The sequence below is a fragment of the Cornus florida genome, unplaced genomic scaffold (assembly GCF_030987335.1).
Source record: "Cornus florida cultivar Cherokee Brave unplaced genomic scaffold, ASM3098733v1 CherokeeBrave_3.0.0_Hap2_Chr02, whole genome shotgun sequence".
NCBI lineage: Eukaryota > Viridiplantae > Streptophyta > Magnoliopsida > Cornales > Cornaceae > Cornus > Cornus florida.
This window is the reverse complement of record NW_026775572.1, coordinates 111342004-111361012: the sequence shown is the minus strand read 5'-3', so window position 1 is coordinate 111361012 and position 19009 is coordinate 111342004.

Below are 19009 nucleotides of genomic sequence, written 5' to 3'. Positions count from 1 at the left end.
GTCAAGTAGAGGATCGAGAGGGACCTATTCATTTGGAGCCACACTGCGAACGGATCATACGAGATGAAGCGTCGATGTACGATCGTAGGGCTGCATCACCGTGGCAAAGTGATTTTGCAGAGGACAGATCATTTGATCCACCCTATCGACCTTCAATGGCAACATTTGATTACCGCAGTTCAGAAAGGAGATCTACTGATCAAGGAGTTCCATCACGGTTTTCAAGGGAAAACGAAGCAATGCGCTCATCAGTAAGGACGGTTGTATCTTCGTTCACTGATGAAATCCTAAACGCTCCAAATTCGAAGAAGTTTTCCATGTCGATCTTCATTCTGTTTGATGGAACAACCGACCCGGTCGACCACATCTACCACATTCAGTTGAAAATGGCTTTGAATACTAACAATTATCCTTTGATGTGCAAATGCTTCCTAATAAGTTTAGCTGGGCCAGCCCTCAATTGGTTTAAGAATCCGGCTCAAGGCTCAATTGCTAGTTTCTAGGACTTGTGTGACAAGTTCATAAGCCAGTACTATGGGAATAAACGACCGGCTAAAGATGTTTCAAGCCTTTTCACAATGAAGCAGCACGAAGATGAGCTATTCCAAGCTTTCCTCACCCGGTTCAACCTTATCAAAAGCATGGTATTGGAATGTCATTCGTCCACAGCGGTCCAAGCATTTAAGCTTGACAGAAAGAGCTGAACGAGACAAGTTTGGTGGTCAATACGCCGAAGACCATAGATGAGCTGAACGAGAGAGCTGATGGTTTTGTGCGTCTAAAAGAAGAAGCGGCAGCTAATGCAAAGAAGACGTCAATTATTTCAACAGAAGAGAAATCCAAAGCTAAGATCCGGCAAAAACAAGCTCAGCCATAACATCAGACCTCCTGGAAGGCAAAGAAAAAGCCCAGAGAGGAGGAGTTGGTTACTCCACTCAGAGTTACCCTGGCAAGGCTGTATCAAGAGAACAAAGATAAGTTTCGCCCTCCCTTACCAATCAGACAATCTCTTGAATAGAGGGATCAAACTAAACATTGTGCTTTCCATAATGACTTTGGACATCAGACTAATGAATGCAGGAACTAAAGGAGGCAAGTGGAGATGTTGATTGCAAAGGGGGAATTTACAGGATATGTTCAAGGTCCGGCACAAGAGTAAAATCGACCGGCTGAGCAGATCAAGAGAAATCAGAAGCTGAATCACCACAGCACTCAGTCCGTTTGGATTATAAATGCAATTCATGGCTGACCTGAACAGACAGCGGAGTCAGAGAAGCTGCTCAGAATGTGATTACCCCAGGCCCAGTTGAAGAGAAGGATTGGCAGTGTACATGCTTTGCATCAGCAGAACGCATCGGCATAGATAAAGTTTGACAGAACAGACCTGCTACGCATTCAGGTTCCTTATGAAAATCCACTGGTTATCAGTCTGACAGTTACAGAATGCCTGGTACGAAGAGTTCTGATTGATCCAGGAAGTAGTGCCAATATCATGCCCAGAATAACGTTCGACAGGCTCGAGATCAAACTCGGGAAACTTAAACCCACAGGGAATCCATTGCTAGGATTTGATGGGAAGCAGGTGGAGCCCATTGGCATGGTGGAATTGATAGTACAAGCTGCTGAGAGAGTTCTGATTGAGAGTTTTATGGTCGTAGAAATTAATCCATCTTACAACCTTTTAATGGGAAGAGGGTGGATTCATAGAGTTCAGGGTGTCCCATCAACCCTACATCAAGTGATGCGATACTTGGGTCCAGATGGGACTAAGGTGATTGACATTCATGGGGACCAGGTTGCAGCTAAAGAATGTTATTCAGTGACTTTGAAATCTGCTGGAAAGGGGAAAATTCCCATCCATTTTGCAAGTCCAAGATAGCAATTATAGGAACCTCCACCCAACAAAAATGGGGAGGAGGAGTAGCCAGTTCTAACCGCAGAACCTCTTCTTGATGTGTAGATCGACCATAAGAAGCCGGACCGAACAATGAGGGTGGGATCCAGACTTGTTGAAGAGGAAAAACTAGGGTTGATTGACTTCTTGACTCAAAATGCAGATGTGTTCGCGTGGAGCCATTCAGACATGGCAGGGATTAGTCCTTCTATGTCCTTTCATTCCTCAATGTAGATCCGAACGCAAAGCCTGTGAAGCAGAAGCAGAGAAGATTTACTCCAGAACGTAATCGAATCATAGCTGAGGAGATTGATTGGTTACTTGAGGCAGGATTCATTAGAGAGGTTCAATACCCGGCCTGGCTCTCCAATGTCGTTGTTGTGCAGAAAAAAAAAGAGAAATGGAGAGTATGTATTGACTTCACTAATCTGAACAAAGCTTGCCCAAAGGACAACTTCCCATTGCCAATGATTGATCAAATGGTGGATGCCACTACTGGGTACGAGCGATTAACCTTCCTAGATGCTTATTCAGGTTATAATCAAATCCCCATGGACTCGATTGATGAAGAGAAAACTTCTTTTGTTACTGAACGTGGGACCTACTGTTACAAAGTCATGCCGTTCGAATTAAAGAATGTTGGAGCTACTTATCAGAGGCTAATTAGCAAGATTTTCAAAAGTCAAATGAGCAGAACTGTAGAGGCTTACATTGATGATATGGTGGTCAAGAGTAAGAAGAAGGACGATCACTTGGAACACTTACAAGATGCGTTCGGTGTGTTAAGGAAGTACGGAATGAAGCTTAATCCAACCAAATGCTCATTCGGCGTAAGCTCTAGCCAATTCTTGGGACATGTGGTCAATCATAGAGGAATTGAGGCTAGCCCAGCCCAGACGGAAGCTCTGATCAGAAATGCAGAGCCAAAGATAATTAAGGAAGTGCAAGTACTCATAGGTCGAATAGCTACACTAAGCCGATTCATTTCTAAGCTTTCAGATCATTGTAAACCATTTTTTGATACGATACGAGGCCATGGAAGACAAGCCTGGGGGGATGAACAACGACATGCATTGACCAACCTGAAAGATTACATGCGAAACCCTCTGGTTCTATCTGTTACCGAGCCAAATGAAAAGCTCTTTGTGTACCTTAAGGTATCCAACATCGCGACAAGTGCCGTTCTGATCCGTTACAAAGACGGAAAACAGTTCTCAGTGTTTTATGTTAGCAAAACAATAGCTGAGCCGAAAAGAAGGTACTCAAAGGCCGAATGGATGATCTTGTCACTAGTCAACACGAAAAGGAAGCTCAGGCATTATTTCGAATCCCATCTAATTGTTGTATTAATTACTTTTCCTATAAGGATGATCTTGCACAAGCCAGATCTATCAGGAAGAATGGCAAAATGGGCCATTGAGTTAAGCTCATTTGATATTACATATGAACCCAGAACGGTAATCAAAGGCCAAGCGGTGGCTGATTTCTTACTTGAATGTGATGTTGAAGACTTAGAGGAAGATTATAGTTGTTCCTTATGGAAGCTCTTTGTTGATGGCTCTTAAAATCAAATGGGGGCAGGAATTGGAATCAAATTGCAAACACCAAAGGGCACCATGCTAAGCCAAGCGATCAGACTTGAGTTCAAAACAACCAACAACGAGGCTGAATACGAGGCATTGTTAGTTGGGTTGAAGTTGGCTATAGAGCTGAAGATCAAGAATCTAATTGCTTATAGCGATTCACAGCTAATTATTCGGCAGGTAACTGGAGAATACGGAACCAAAGATAAGACTATGGAAGCATACCGAGCTTCAGTTCTGCGTGAAACAAAAGACTTCGATCAGATTAAGTTCATTCAGTTGCCGAGGGAGTATAATGAAGATGACGATCACTTGGCCTGTAGTGCATCCAGTTCTGGAGAAACACTGGCTAGGGTCATCCCGGTTGACGTGTTGATCAAGCCGTCCATTTTTTATGAATTGCCCGATCCGAGCACTCAGCAAGTTAATGTTATACCATATGAGCCGATCTGGATTGATCCGATCATGGCTTTCGTACGCGATGGTGTGCTGCCTGAATAGAAAGATGAAGCAAGAAGAGTCAGGTCCAATGCCGTGAAATATGCTATTGTGCATGATCAGTTGTACAGACGGTCCTTTTCGGGTCCATACTTTAAGTGTGTTACCCCAATAGAGGCTAGGCAGATCATGCGAACCATTCATGAAGGTGTATGTGGACATCATTCGGGAGGAAGATCTTTGGCACACAAAGCAATGACACAAGGGTACTTTTGGCCAAACATGGCATGGGATACAGAAGAATTCTCAAGAAGATGTGATAAATGCCAAAGGTATGGACCATTGATACACCAACCACCAAAAGACTTGCACGTAATGGCCACGCCATGGCCTTCCGTGTAATGGGGGATGGATGTGGTTGGCCCTCTGCCGACCGCAAGGTCACAGAACAAGTACGTTCTGCTAGCAACAGATTACTTCACCAAGTGGTTGGAGGTAGAGCCGTACCCTAGTGTTACCCAAACTCAGGTAAGACGCTTCATCTGGAATAATATTATCTGTCACTTTGGCGTACCAAGGTCGATCGTTATGGACAATGGGACCAATCTCGATAGCAAGCAAATGAAGGAGCTGCTGGAAGAATATGGAATTAATCAAAAGTTGGCAGCAGTAATCCATCCCCAGGCTAATGGTCAAGCTGAGATCACGAACAGGACAATATTTGCTTACATCAAGAAGAAGCTCGAAAATGAAAAAGGAAAATAGTTAGACGAGCTTCTGAATGTCTTGTGGGCTTATAGAACAACCCCAAGACGACCGACCGGGGAGAGCTCATTCGCTATGGCGTACGGCACTGAGGCAGTGATACCAATCGAGCATTTAGTTCCAACCGTTAGAAGCTTGGCATGGAATCAAAAGCAGAATGATTGAATGTTAAGATTCAATCTTGATATGCTGGAGGAGAAAAGGGACGCAGCTGCAATAAGGCTTACTTCTTATCAGCAGACGCTAGTAAATAGCCATAACAAGAAGGTGAAGCACAGAGACTTCGCCCTTGGCGATCTGGTTTTGAAAAAGGAAGGTGGGGATAGTCAAAAAGATGTTTTCGCCATGGGAAGGTCCATACAAGATTGCAGAAGTCATAGGAAAGGAGGCATACGTCCTGGAGACCATGGCAGGAAGGTTAGTCAATAAACCATAGAATGCCACGTCTTTGAAAAGGTACTACCAGTAGAAGTAGAATTCAATTCTGAACAGTATGCTCATTTTGACTTGCATACTTGCAAGTGTACAAAATTCTCAAGTTTTATGAAAAAAAAAAAGTTTATTTTGCTTAAGATTAAGTGGCATTCTTCCCACATAGCAGAATAAATGGCAGCTGACACTACGAGCCGAACGCCAAACTCTTGCATGAAAATAAATATATGCCAAGTGGCAAAAGGCATTTTAGCCGAGCTCCAGGCACATAGCAGAGTAAGTGGCAGTTGGCACTACGAGCCGAACGCCAAACACTTGCTCAAAAATAAACATATACTGAGTGGCAAATGGCATTCTAGCAGAGCGCCAGGCACTTAACATAGTAAGTGGCAGTTGGCACTACAAGCCGAACCCCAAACACTTTCTCAAAAATAAACATATGCCGAGTGGCAAGTGGCATTCTAGCCGAGCGCCAGGCACTTAGCGCAGTAAGTGGCAACTGGCACTACGAGCCGAACGCCAAACACTTGCTCAAAAATAAACATATGCCGAGTGGCAAGTGGCATTCTAGCCGAGCGCCAGGCACTTAGCAAAGTAAGTGGCAACTGGCACTACGAGGCGAATGCCAAACACTTATGAAAAGTGAAATTTGAAAACTGAAACTTGAAATTAAAGAAAAAAAAAATATCAGGTATCAAGTTATCATATCATTTAGAATTGAAGAATGGAAGTTTTGCCATAAAAAGGTATTATCATTCGCTGTTCCTTCATTACAAAACAATTTTGAGGTACATGGCTTGATGCTCTGAGGATACATGAAGATACATTTAAAAAAAAAAAAAAAACTGTTGCAAGAAATGGCAGAGTGCTAATTGGCATGATCTCCTCCAAGCTATGACTCATTGTTTCCCCCATCATTGCCCTCTGGCCCATTATGGCCCTCTCTGTTTTTAGCTATACCATCATCCTTGGAGGGAGAGTCAAGATGAATCACCCCCTCAGTTAGCACGAGTCTGTCAATGGCAACTGATGTGGAGGGGATGATAGTAGTGATAAGAGGAACGCTCAAAGGATACTTTAGAGCACTGGTTCTAGTGAAGTGGGTAAGGAGAGCTCTTATACCACCCTCAACTTTGCCAATCATATTCAGTAAAGAAGAGCGTTCATTTAAAAGCTTTTCCTTTGAGTTGGCATGGGTCAGCCGTTTAACAATAAGTTTATGCTGAAGGTTTCCCTTCTCAGTCCTCAGTGAATCCCTTTCAGTCAGGGCGACGTTCTTCTCAGTCTTCAGGACATCAACTTCATCCTAAAGAGAGTCCCGTTCAGCCTTAAGGGCCTCCCGTTCTGCTTTCAAGGCATTCCTCTCATTAGCCAGAACGTCTTTCTCAGTTTTCAAGGTGGCAACTTCTTTCTCTGACTCATTCAGCTGAGAGACTAGCTCAGCGATTTTGGCCTCAAGACGGTTCTCCGCTTCAATGGATCTTTTAAGGCCAGCAGAGAGAGATTTGAGCTTCTTATTCAGAACCTCAATGGTTTTCTAAAAGGTGAACATCCCAAATAGAGTCTGCACAGAGGAAGGGAGGTTCTGGTCAGTTCAGCCACTAAGAATTTAAAATAGAAAAGAGACATATTTCAATAAAAAGAAAAGTTACCTCCATGGCAGTTGCTGGGAACCGCTGGTACATCTCACCAAAGGTTATCTTGTTCTGGATTTCAAGATCCTTGGGAGTCCAAAAACCCTTGTAGAAAGCAAAAGAAGTGAGGGGGTCCTGGTATAAAGAATCTGTAGGGCCATTGGTCGAACAATCTTTACGGCTGAGCAGAGGGCGCCATGGAAGAACGGATGATGCTGGACCAGAGGTTCTGGCAGATTCACCCTCTAGAATGAAAAGCTGAGCTAGGGACATGGGTTCAGTGATTCTGAAAGAAGCCATCCTGGTCCTCTGAGCTGGTGGGACTGGTCATGACCACCCTCAGGCATTGGCCTTTTTCCCAGACTTTTCTCTGACATACCAGCTCTAATTGGAGGAGGCCCTCCATTGTTCTGAGATCCCCCAGCATCCTGAGTGCTCTCTGAAGAAGTGTCAGACAGAATGTTTGAAGGAACATTGGTGGGAACAGCAGGATGGGCCTCAGCAGAATGATCCACAACACGGGTCTCAGCAGGTATGGATGCAGAAGGCCTGTTAGCAGAATGATCTGCGACTTGAGTTATAACTGGAACAGTCACAACCTGTTCCAGAGCTGAGACAGCTGAGGTGGATGATGTGGTAGCAAGTGTAGAGGAAGATATGGTAACAGGAGCAGCAGAAGGGATGGGAGTAGAATGCCTCCTCCTACTGAAAGATGGAATCTGAATACTCTCCATTGTAGATCCTAGGAGAGAGATGTCAGAGAGGTTGTCAGGAGTAAGTAAGTCTGTAGCTGAAGGGACGTTGTTCAGCACACTCTCTTGTAAGATGTCTAGCTTGGCCCTAGAAACGCTATAAAACAGGTTATCATGAGGTATTTGAAGGCATCTACAAAGAAAAGTACAAAAACGGGGAAGGCAACTTTCACAGTGGTATTCAGTGGGATGTGTTTTCAGTTTTTTATAACCAAAGATAGAGCATACTCCAAAGGTGGAGGGGATAAAGAAAGATTGGCCGATTAGAGTCTGCCAATTCCCACTGACCCCAATCAAGTTTTGTCTCCAACCATTTTCAAAGGAGTTCTTATCCGTACAGATTGATCATTTTTTAATAGGAAAGAAATGGTAGTACAACTCACTTTGTTTGATTCTGTTAATTCGGTAGCAGAGAAAGAGGTCAATGATGTCAAGATTGAGACCCCTGTCACGGTTCAAGAGCAGAAGGACTGAAATTACCCTAAGGAAGTTAGGGTTAACTTGCAGAGGGAAAAACCCCAATTTGCTGAAGATATAGCAAAAGAATAGGTGTAAGGGAAACCTAATGACGTTTAAGTGGACGGCAGAGAATAAAATCTCCCCAGGAAGGAGACCCTCACCAGAGCTCTCATCTAGGTTTGTGGGGTAGATCCTGAGCGAAACGTCATTGGGAATGCTATTTTTGAAACGAATGGCATTCAAATTAGGGGGAGCCATGGAGAAGGGGAGGAATCTCTGATCATGAAGGTTTTTCTTTAAAAAAGGATAGTAAAAAAAAAGAACTGACCTTGAGGAAGGAGTTTGTGAAGTACTCTGCAACAGCATAAGAGCCAAATCGCGAAGGAAAAACTCACCAGAGAAACTGAAGAAAGCTCACCGAAAAATGTAGGAAGATGACAGATGAGACCCGAGAAGACGACAATGGAAGATAAAAGTAAGATATGTTAAAGGAAGACAAGGATTGAAAGGATCAGGATTTTTAAAGAGAAGAAATGGAGGCGACACAGAATTTGAAAGGTTAAGGTAAAAGTGGCGAAGCAAATCTCAGAGTCTGGGTCTTCTTGCCAGTTGTTTGATTCCCTGTGTCATTACTCCGAGCCGTCAGACCAAGATTATATCTTTTCAATAATCTCACCCTAATTAATTAAGGGAGAGATTATGGGGGCAGATGAAGACACCAAAAGTGATCCGGGCTTGGTATGATTCATATTGCTAAGAACTGGTCGGGTATGGGTAATCGAGATGGAGCAAGTCCTCGCTGAATGGGCCCAGGTCCAGAAAGTCATTAAGGAAGCCCACATTGTGATGAAAGGAGTTGGGCCCAAACAAAAGGAAAGAAGATAAGTCCAGTCCAGGAGTGATTGTAACCGTCTATAAGTAGAAGGAAATGAGAGGGAAAAGGGGTTGGAAAATATTTTGGAAGTGTAAAGTTTCACTCTTTAGATTTGGGGAAAATTCTTTGTACTTTCAGGACAGTTGAAATTTCTTTTCTACTTGGATTTGTCGAACAACACACTTTCTGGAGTTATCCCAGGAAGCTTGACTAAGCTACAAAACCTCATCAATTGGAATTTCTCATTAGAAGATCCTTCACAAGAACTCATATTTTTCCTCAAAAGGACCAAACTCTACACGGGCTGCAGTACAATCAAATTCGGAGCTTCCCAACATCTTTGGACCTGAGCAACAACATGCTATCTGGACCAATCTTGCCAGAGTTTGGGAATTTGAAAATACTCCATGTGTTGGATCTGAGGAACAACAATCTATCAGGACATATTCCGGGTACTTCATGAGAGATGACAAACTTGGAGACTTTGGATTTATCCTATAACAATCTCTTTGGAAGCATACCATCTTCACTCGTGAATCTCAGCTTTCTTTCAAAATTCAGCGTTGCTTACATTCAACTCACTAGTATAGTCCCCTACTGGAGTTCAAGTTGATACATTTCCAGATTCATGTTTTGAGGGGAATAACGGTATGTGTAGATCACTCTCTTCTTCTTGTTCCACTGAGAGCCCAAAAGGTCCTGAAAACACTGCAGTTGAATCACCAGAAGAAGCAAAAGAGTCTATTATAGTACTGCCATTTGGATTTGGAATTGTTGCAGGCTTTGTCATCACTGTCGCTATCTGCTTTATGTCTGGTTGGCTACTTCCCAAGCAAAAGACAAGAATGGCAGACGCAGAAGAACTATTAAGAAGTGGAGGTAAGGAACACTTGTGATGAGAAAGCACATTAGCATCCAAGTCATAATGCCAGATTTGCAACTATTCTTACTTTAACAGCTGAAATCTAACTATCAAGTTTGTTGCTCAATAAATAAAATCTTGGGTCTTTTATGTTATTTTTTTTTCTTAATTGGTATGTGTTTCTTCGGATGTTATGAAAGGAAATTGTTTTTATCATCCAAAGGTTACTAAGGCTGCCGGAAATTCTAGTCTATGAGGAATTGTATGGTCTTCAAGAAATAGTGTCAATTTCCAATTCTTATTTTCATAGTAATAATGCAGTTAGTGTTTTTTTGAAGGGATTTGGAAGGCTGCAAAGGATCAGGCTAGAAATTTTTTTCATTCATAGTTGGGGTTGCAGAAAGCTGAATTGTTTATTGCCATATCCACAAGCTAAAACAGTTAGGTGACTAAAAATATGAAGTCTTTTCCTCTTACCCACTCCTTTAATTTCTTATTAGGGATGCTATTAGTTATGGGATGTTGAATCACATATTCTGGATGTAAATTAAAGCACTATGTTGTGGAGTCACTGTGGACTATGTAACTTGTTTTATAATTAGTCAAAACAGAAAATTAATCTATATCAAGTCGAGAGAGAAACTTAGAGGCTAAAACCTCAATAATTGACTTTCTTGCTTCTTCTGTTCCATTTATTTATTTATTTATTTTTATTTTTTTCTTGACTTTAGCTGGCTCTATCTCTCCACATGTCCAAAATCATATAATTACATTATACTAGGGAATTTGTGTTATTAATGTATATTATTCATATTATACACATGATGTATTTAGCTATACACACAATAGGACTAGATACATACCTTGTACTGAACTCTCCTACCGCCTTCCTACCCTATATAAGGGACCTTATGTGCTATTCAATTATTAATTCAAATCAATACATCTGTAATGCCTTGTACCCAAGGGGAGAAAAAAAAGGTACTTTTCTAAACAGAAACTAGATTGGTTTCTATATAGTAAGAAAAATTAAATTCTCTTGATTTAAAACATACAAGCCATCTAGGCTGGTCTATTGGATAAGTTTGTGACAGGAAATCCATTCAATTCATTCTTGGCTAGGCTCATGAAAAATCCATTGGCATGGTTATTATAGGAGTAATTTCTATTTTGTATGTGAGAAAATTAACTCACTCAATATGAAAGCTGTTGAATAGATGAAGTTTCTGTTTACACCTTATGTAAAGTAAATTAGTCTTACACCTGGAAATAACTTTTTCTAGATTTTATCTTTTGATAATTCAATCGTTTGGATCGTTTTTGTACACCTCATGTAAATCATTTGTTCAAAAAAATATAAGTAGAGACAATTAGATAATTCAATCATTCCATGACATTATTGTTGAACCCTAATGATATTCTGGTTAGGTAAAATGGAATTAATATATTGCTACAATCAGCGTAAACCAAATGGGCTTTTTATAATCGTACTTTTAAATTCAATAGTGGCAGATTTGCAATCTCCATGACCTGGTTTCTGCACATCCAAATGGCTTAAAAATAGAATTTATTCTCATAACCTTGATCTCATGGCTTCCCTTGGTTGCTGACCAGAAATGGGCACTAGAGGCTCATGGGTGGTGGTCATTTTTCTTGGTTTCTGCTTTCTTGTACAGTTTGCAAGTTCTTTCAATCCAACCTGCAATTATGATGACTTAAGAGCATTGCACGGTTTCTTGGATGGCTTGGAATCACAGATTGATGGTTGAAGCAGCAACTCTTCCACCTGTTGCACTTGGGAAGGTGTCATTTGTGAGTCTTTTGACTCAGTTGCGAAGGATTCTAACACATCGCTGAGGATAGTTAGTATAGAGCTTGGAAGTAAAAGATTGACAGGTATGCTTTCCAAAGCTTTGGCTGGTTTATACATTTGAGAACTCTCAATCTTTCTGACAACTTTTTTAGCCATTAGAAATGTTCCAATTAGAGAATTTAGAGATTCTTGACTTAAGCTCTAATGGGTTCTTTGGATTCTCACCAAAGAATATTAATCTACCTTCACTTAGGTTCCTAGATATATCTAAAAATTCGTTAGTTGGTACAATTAATGTGGGCTTTCTTTGCATCATTGTGGACTTACTTTACCAAAGACTGCCATTTGGACTTTGAAATTGTTGCAGGCTTTGTCATCACCGTCGCCATCTGCTTTATGTCTGGTCGGGTACTTCCCAAGCGAAAGACAAGAAATGGCAGAAGAACAATTAAGCAATGGAGGTAACCAGCACTTGTGTTCTTGCTGAAACTGATGAGAAAGCTTATTACCATCCCAATTGATCAACTGACCCAATTCAATTGTAACTAGAACAGGCCAACTGCCATTTTATTTGTTTGTTTCTATGAATCATATCCCCCCCCCTTTCCCCCCCCCCCCCCCCCCCCCCCCCCCCCCCCCCTTTTGGCGCCATATGAAGCACATTCCCCATTATATGGTGTTTTTTACAGTAATTTGTGATCTTTATGCATAGAACAACTTGAAGCGGCTATTTTCATAGCATGGAATTGGAATTGGTGTCAATAAAGCTTACACTAATTTTTCCTAAGTTTGAAACATTGTTTCCATACTTCCAAAAGTACGTGGTATAGCTGTATGTTATTTGTTTCCTAGGTCAATGAAAAAGGATAATTTGCCTCTAATTGTATATTTCTAGATCAATGAAACCCTGATGCAGCGATTTAAACGCAAATGCATGGTATGTCGCCATCTACATGTATCCAACTTCTGGACACATTCGACATGCACCCGATATAAGTAATCTCAGTTTCTTAATAGTAAACTCAGTTTCTTAATGAAGACACCAAAAATGATCCGGGCTTGGTATGGTTCGTATTGCTAAGAACGGGGTCGGGTATGGATAGCCATGGTGGAGCAAGTCCGCGCTAAATGGGCCCAGATCCAATAAGTCATTACGGAAGCCCATGTTATAATGAAAGAAGTAGAGTCCAGCCAAAAGAGAACAAGATAGGTCCAGCTCAGTGGCGGTTATAACCGTCTATAAATAAAGGGGATTGAGGGGGAAAAGTGGTTGAAAAATGATTGGGAGTGTAAAGTTTCTCTCTCTACAATTAGGGAAAAATTCTTTGTACTTTCAATTGGCGCCCACCGTGGGGCTCGAACCCACGACCATAAGGCACCTTGATTCTCCCCCCAAGGATGATGGTGCAGCTGAGAATGGAGAAGAGGGCACGATAGTAGTAATGGGAGGAATGTTCAGAGGATGAAAAGGTGGTACAACTCCTGAGGATGCAACCTCTCTGCACTAGATAAAGATATTCTCAGCAGGGTCGCAGAGTGGATTTTGGTAATTGTTTGGTGGGTGGATATCCAAGGAAGCGTCCAACTCATCCGGACCAGCATAAGAACTTGATTCACCTTCAGGAGGAGAACGGTCAATAAAGCCGTCTCTATACCCTTCGGCATACCCGAGGGCACTGGTTCTGGTGAAGCAGGCAAGGAAAGCTTTCATACCCCCTTCAACTTTGCCAATCATGTTCAGCAAAGAAGAACGTTCGCTTAAGAGCTTTTCTTGTGAGTTGGCATAAGATAAATGATCAGCAATAAATGAATGTTGAAGGTCTCCCTTCTCAGTCTTCAGTGAATCTCTTTCAGTCAGTGCAACGCTCTTTTCAGTCTTCAGAACATCAACTTCATCCTGAAGAGAGTCCCGTTCAGCCTTAAGGGTATCCCGTTCAGCTCTGAGGGTGTCCCTTTCATTTGCCAGATTGTCTTTCTCTACTTTTAAGGTAGCAACCCCTTTCTTTGACTCGTTTAGCTTAGACTCAAGCTCAGCAACTTTGACCTTAAGGCGGCTCTCTGCTTCAACAGACCTTTTAAGGCCTACAGAGAGGGATTTGAGTTTTTTGTTCAGAGCCTCAATGGTCTTCTAGAAGGTAAACATCCCGAATAGAGTCTGTGCAAAGGAAGGGAGACTCAGGTCAATCTAGCCACTAAAGAGTTATAGTAGAAAAGAGATATATCTAATAAGAAGAAGAGTTACCTCCATGGCAGCAGCTAGGAACCGCTGGAACATCTCACCAAAGGATAGCTTGCTATGAATTTCAAGGTCCTTGGGAGTCTAAAAACCATTACAGAAAGCAAAAGAGGTGAGGGGGTCCTTGTACATGGAGTCAGTGGGGCCAATGGTAGAGCCATCTTCACAGTTGAGCAAAGGTCGCCATGGAAGAACTGATGATGTTGGACCAGAGGTTCTGGCTGATTCACCCTTTGGAATAAAAAACTGAGCTGGGGCAATGGTTCAGTAATCCTGAAATAAGTCATCCTGGTCCTCCGGGCTGGTGGGACGTCACTCCGGTCATGACCGCCCTCAGGCATTGGCCTCTTTCCCAAACTTTTTTTGACAGACCAACACTAGCTGGTCCTCCATTGTTATGGGAATCTCCAGCATCCTGAGTGCTCTCTGAAGAAGTGTCAGACAAGATGTTTGAAGGCGCAATGATGGGAGTAGCAGGACGGACTTCAGTAGAATGATCCACAGCAGGGTTCTCAGCATAGGTGAGCTCAGAAGGCCCAACAGCAGAACAGTTTGTGACTTGAGTCACAGCTGGAGCAATCACAACTTGTTCTGGGGCAGAGACAGCAGAGGTGGATGATGTGGTAGCAGGTGTAGAGGATGATATAGTAGCAGGAGCATTAGAAGGGATGGGAGCAGAACGCCTCCTCCTGCTGAAAGATGGAATCTAAATGCTCTTCATTGTAGACCCTAATAAAGAGATGTCAAAGAGATTTTCAGGTGTAAGCAAATCCGTAGCTGAAGGGACGTTGTTCGACACACTCTCCTGTAAGATGTCTAGCTTGGCCCTGCAAATGCTATAAACCAGTTCATCATGAGGAATTTGAAGGCATCTACAAAGAAAAGTACAAAAACGGGGAAGGCAACTTTCACAATGGCATTTAGTGGGATGCATTTTTAGTTTTTTGTAGCCAGGGACAGAGCATACTCCAAAGGAATAAGGGATAGAGAAAGATTGGCCGAGCGGAGTCTGCCAATTCCCACTAACCACAATCAAGTTTTGTCTCCAACCTTTTCCAAATGAGTTCTTATCTGTGCAGATCGACCGTTTGTCAATAGGGAAGAAGTGATTGTATAGATCATTTTGTTTAATTTTATTAATTCAGTAGCAGAAGAGAAAGTCGATGGTGTCAAGGTTGAGACCCCTATCACGATTCAAGAGCAGGAGGACTGAAATTACCCTAAGGAAGTTAGGGTTAACCTGCAGAGGGCAGAGCCCCAATTTGTTGAAAACGTAACAAAAGAATGGGTGTAAAGGGAATCTAACGACGTTTAAATGGACAGCAGAGAATAAAACCTCCCCATGAAGGAGACCCTCACCAGATCTCCCATCTAAGTTTGTTGGATAGACCCTGAGAGAGACGTTATTGGGAATGTTATTCTCAAAGCGAATGGCGTTTAGATTTAGGGGAGCCATAGAAAAGGGGAGGAGACCTTGGCAGTAAAGGTGTCTTTTTCAAAGAGAGAAGTAAAAAAAAAAAAAAACTGACCTTGAAAGTTTGTGATGTACATAGCAACAACACAGTAGCCAAAATCGCGAAGGAAAAACTCGCCGGAGAAATTGAAGAAGGATCGCCGGAAAGTGCAGGAAGGAAACGGAGAATAAAAGCAAGATATGTTAAAGGAAGATAAAAGTTGAGAGGATCGGGGTTTTTAAAGAGAAGAAATGGAGGCGACACAGAATTCAAAAGGTCAAGGCAAAAGTGGCACAGCAGATCTCAAAGTCTGGGTCTTTGTGCCAGCTGTTCGATTCCTCGTGTCATCGCTCCGAGCCGTTAGACCAAGATTGTGTCTTTTCAAATAATCTCACCCAAATAAATGAGGAGAGAGATTATTGGGGGTAGATGAAGACACCAAAAATGATCCGGGCTTGGTATGGTTCATATTGCTAAGAACGGGTCAGGTATGGATAGCCATGATGAAGCAAGTCCGCGCTAAATGGGCCCAAATCCAATAAGTCATTGCGGAAGCCCATGTTATGATGAAAGAAGTAGAGTCCAGCCAAAAGAGAAAAAGATAGGTCCAGCTCAGTGGCGGTTATATCCGTCTATAAATAAAGGGGATTAAAGGGGAAAAAGTGGTTGAAAAATGATTGGGAGTGTAAAGTTTCTCTCTTTACTATTAGGGAAAAATTCTTTGTACTTTCACTTAATAGTTTCTTGTGAGTTGCGCTAGGTGAAATGGTAGTGGAATATAGTTTAAAAACACTTAAGAGGGGGGTAATAAGTGTAACTTTCTCCTTTATCCAAATTTTTTCTTCTTTTTTATTTTACTGAAATAAAGCAAAACAACCAAAAAATGTAAAAATTAAAGAGAGTTAGAGTTTTAACACCAGGTTTTTAGCGGGGAAAAAATGACGGAGACTTTTGTAGTCTACGTACAACAGACTTTGACTGAGGCTCACACCCACTCTCATCTAGCAAGAACTAGTTGTTGAACGCCTCAAGATGACTCTCACGACTTCCCGTTTAATTGTTATAGACTTTAGGCTTACTCCTCAATCCTTGTAGAAGGGTTGCTAGTAGAACATGAACACTCTGCAAATGCTCTATCCCCTCTGTAACTAGATCAAATCCTCCTTCCTTCAAATTCTGAATTTATGAAGGCAAAAATAGTCATACTTTCTGAATAAAATTTGAATAAATCTTCAATTGCTTGGATCTCGATCAGAATGAGAACATTAACCTAAATCACTCTTGTGTTTAACTATGTGCTCTCAAATGGAAAGATAATACCACTCAGAAAAAAAAAATCTCACAAAAAGGCTCTCTCAAAATTGTATGAAAAAATTGATCTCAAAAGCCATAAGAACCCTAATATAGAAAAAGTGTTTATATAGAGTTTAAGGAGACTTAAAATACTTGGAAAACAAGTTTAATTTGTGAAAAAAAAAAAAAATAACATCTCCTTAAAATATGATAAAAAAGGAAACCAAATTCAACTAAACCTGCAATTTCTATTTTGGTTCCAGGGAAGGTGGACCGGTTCAAGAAAAGATGGACCGGTCCATTTCTGCCAATTTCAAATTCGAAAGATTCAAGCAACTTGGGCTGGTCCAAGAAAGTTGGATTGGTCTATTTTTTTACAGACATGAATTTCTAACAAATTAAAAAATTGCCCTGGACCTAAAAATTGCCAAAAATGAACTCACACGATCTCACACGCACACCTTTAACTAATATGATGTTCTCGTCAAAATGGATTGTGCTTGCACGTTTCCTAACATTTTTATTCAGCTTTCGATATCACGACTAAAGGTTAAAACTCAAAATTACAACTCGATCGGACTAGCTTTGACACCAACTTTTGCAAATGTACAAAGTCTTATCTCACATTTATATCTTTTTTATTTCATCAACGTATTAGACTAACATTTTCCCTACAGTTTTCATATGTGGTTTCAAGATGACTCATCTCTTGAGATTAAACATATATAGGTTCTTATAAGTGTCTAGATCTCCCTCCCCCCCCCCCCCCCTCCTCTCTCTCTCTCACACACACACACACATGACTTCCTTTTTTTATTATTAAAAGTGTTGACGCTAAAATCGGCTCCTTAGATCCGATTCGGAATTGATGTGATATGGGCATGCCAGAACCAATTATATGATTCGAAGTTAAATAGTCAACTATAGTCTCTTTGGGAAGGTTGACTTTTAGACGATGTGAGGATAAAAAGAACAGTAAAACTCCTTTTTTGAGTTCAATATTGCCTTAATTAAAAGGACTTTACAATGAATAATTTATAGTAACAATTAAGAGAATAGAAGGAGGAGAGAAATAAATATAGAGAGAAAGATTGAGAAAGAGAGAAAGAGAGATAGAACGAGATATTGAGAGATAGATAGAGATAGAGAGAAAATAGCAAGGATGCTATTCTAGGAAAGGCTTGAGAAAACAATAACAATTTTAAAATGATTTTGAGGGTGCTGGACCTCTAGTACAACATGCCTCTTTGTTTATTTATAGAATAATTAATAGAAACAAACTCCTATATGCAAGTATTTTACTTGTATTACAACTCTATCACTTAATCAACTATCAATTTCAAATTAAGCTAATCCTAGAGATAAATATAAATAATGTAACTAATACTAACTAAAAGATAAGTCTTAAAACAATGATCTTTATCCACCATTTATTCAAACTATTTTTCCCATCTTTTCATGTAACTTGAATTCCACGTAAAACATACAACTCCATTCAGCCAAAATATATCCATATCATTGGGCCATATTATTGTCGAATGTTCCATCTGTAATTCAAACATTGCCACGTCATTACCTATGCAAATTTGCCAAAAAAAGGTGTCAACAATGCTTCACAATTTTAAATGTCTTATCGGCTGTTAGCCACCCAAGCCGATAAGATATTTGAAATTTAAAGTACATTGGAAGGAAATTTTGAACAAAGGCTGCGCTAGTCACTTGGAATCAGATTACAAATCAACGAACTCCAAAGCTGTATTTCTTCTGAATCACCTCTAAGATGATCTTTATTTAATATTGGCCAAATCTGCCGATTTAGGCTTCTTCCTAGATTTTCAGATAGTTTGCTGATATTGCCATCCCATAAACTAATGAAGGACTTGCCCCCATGCATTTTCCAACTCTGCTAGCAAATCAAGATCATGATCGGTAGAAATTAAATTATTGTGAAATGTCATTCTAACTGACCTGCCTATTAATTGTACTAGATGAATGAAATTGTGCTAACAAGGAGTTTTCATAGCTGATTTCCTTTCAGCCGATTTTACATTCAGCTCAATCAGCAGGACTGTATCATGCCCAAAAGTCCATTGATTGGCAAATATGACCTCACTATAGTCGGTAGGCTAAAGTAGAGGGTATGAATCAACTAATTTTTGTTGGGGGTTTGCAATCACATGCCCTCCGGCAGCCGCTGGTAGTGCCGGTGGACCTTGTTGAACTACCTCGGCCTGGATTAGGGCTAAAACCTGAGCCATCACTGCTTTAATCTCCTGTTCTCCTGCCGATAATAGGCAAGTGCCTCTTCAAATTATCCCATTTGGAGATTTAGTTGGGATCTTATTTCTCCTATTTGTTGATTTACCATCTCCCGATAATCGGCTACTGGAACATGTCGATAATCGGCCGCTGGAAGATGCCGATAATCAGTTGTTGGAACATGCCGATAATTAATTGTTTGAACATGCCGATAATCAGTTGCTAAAACATGCCGATAATCAGTTGCTGGGGATAATCAAT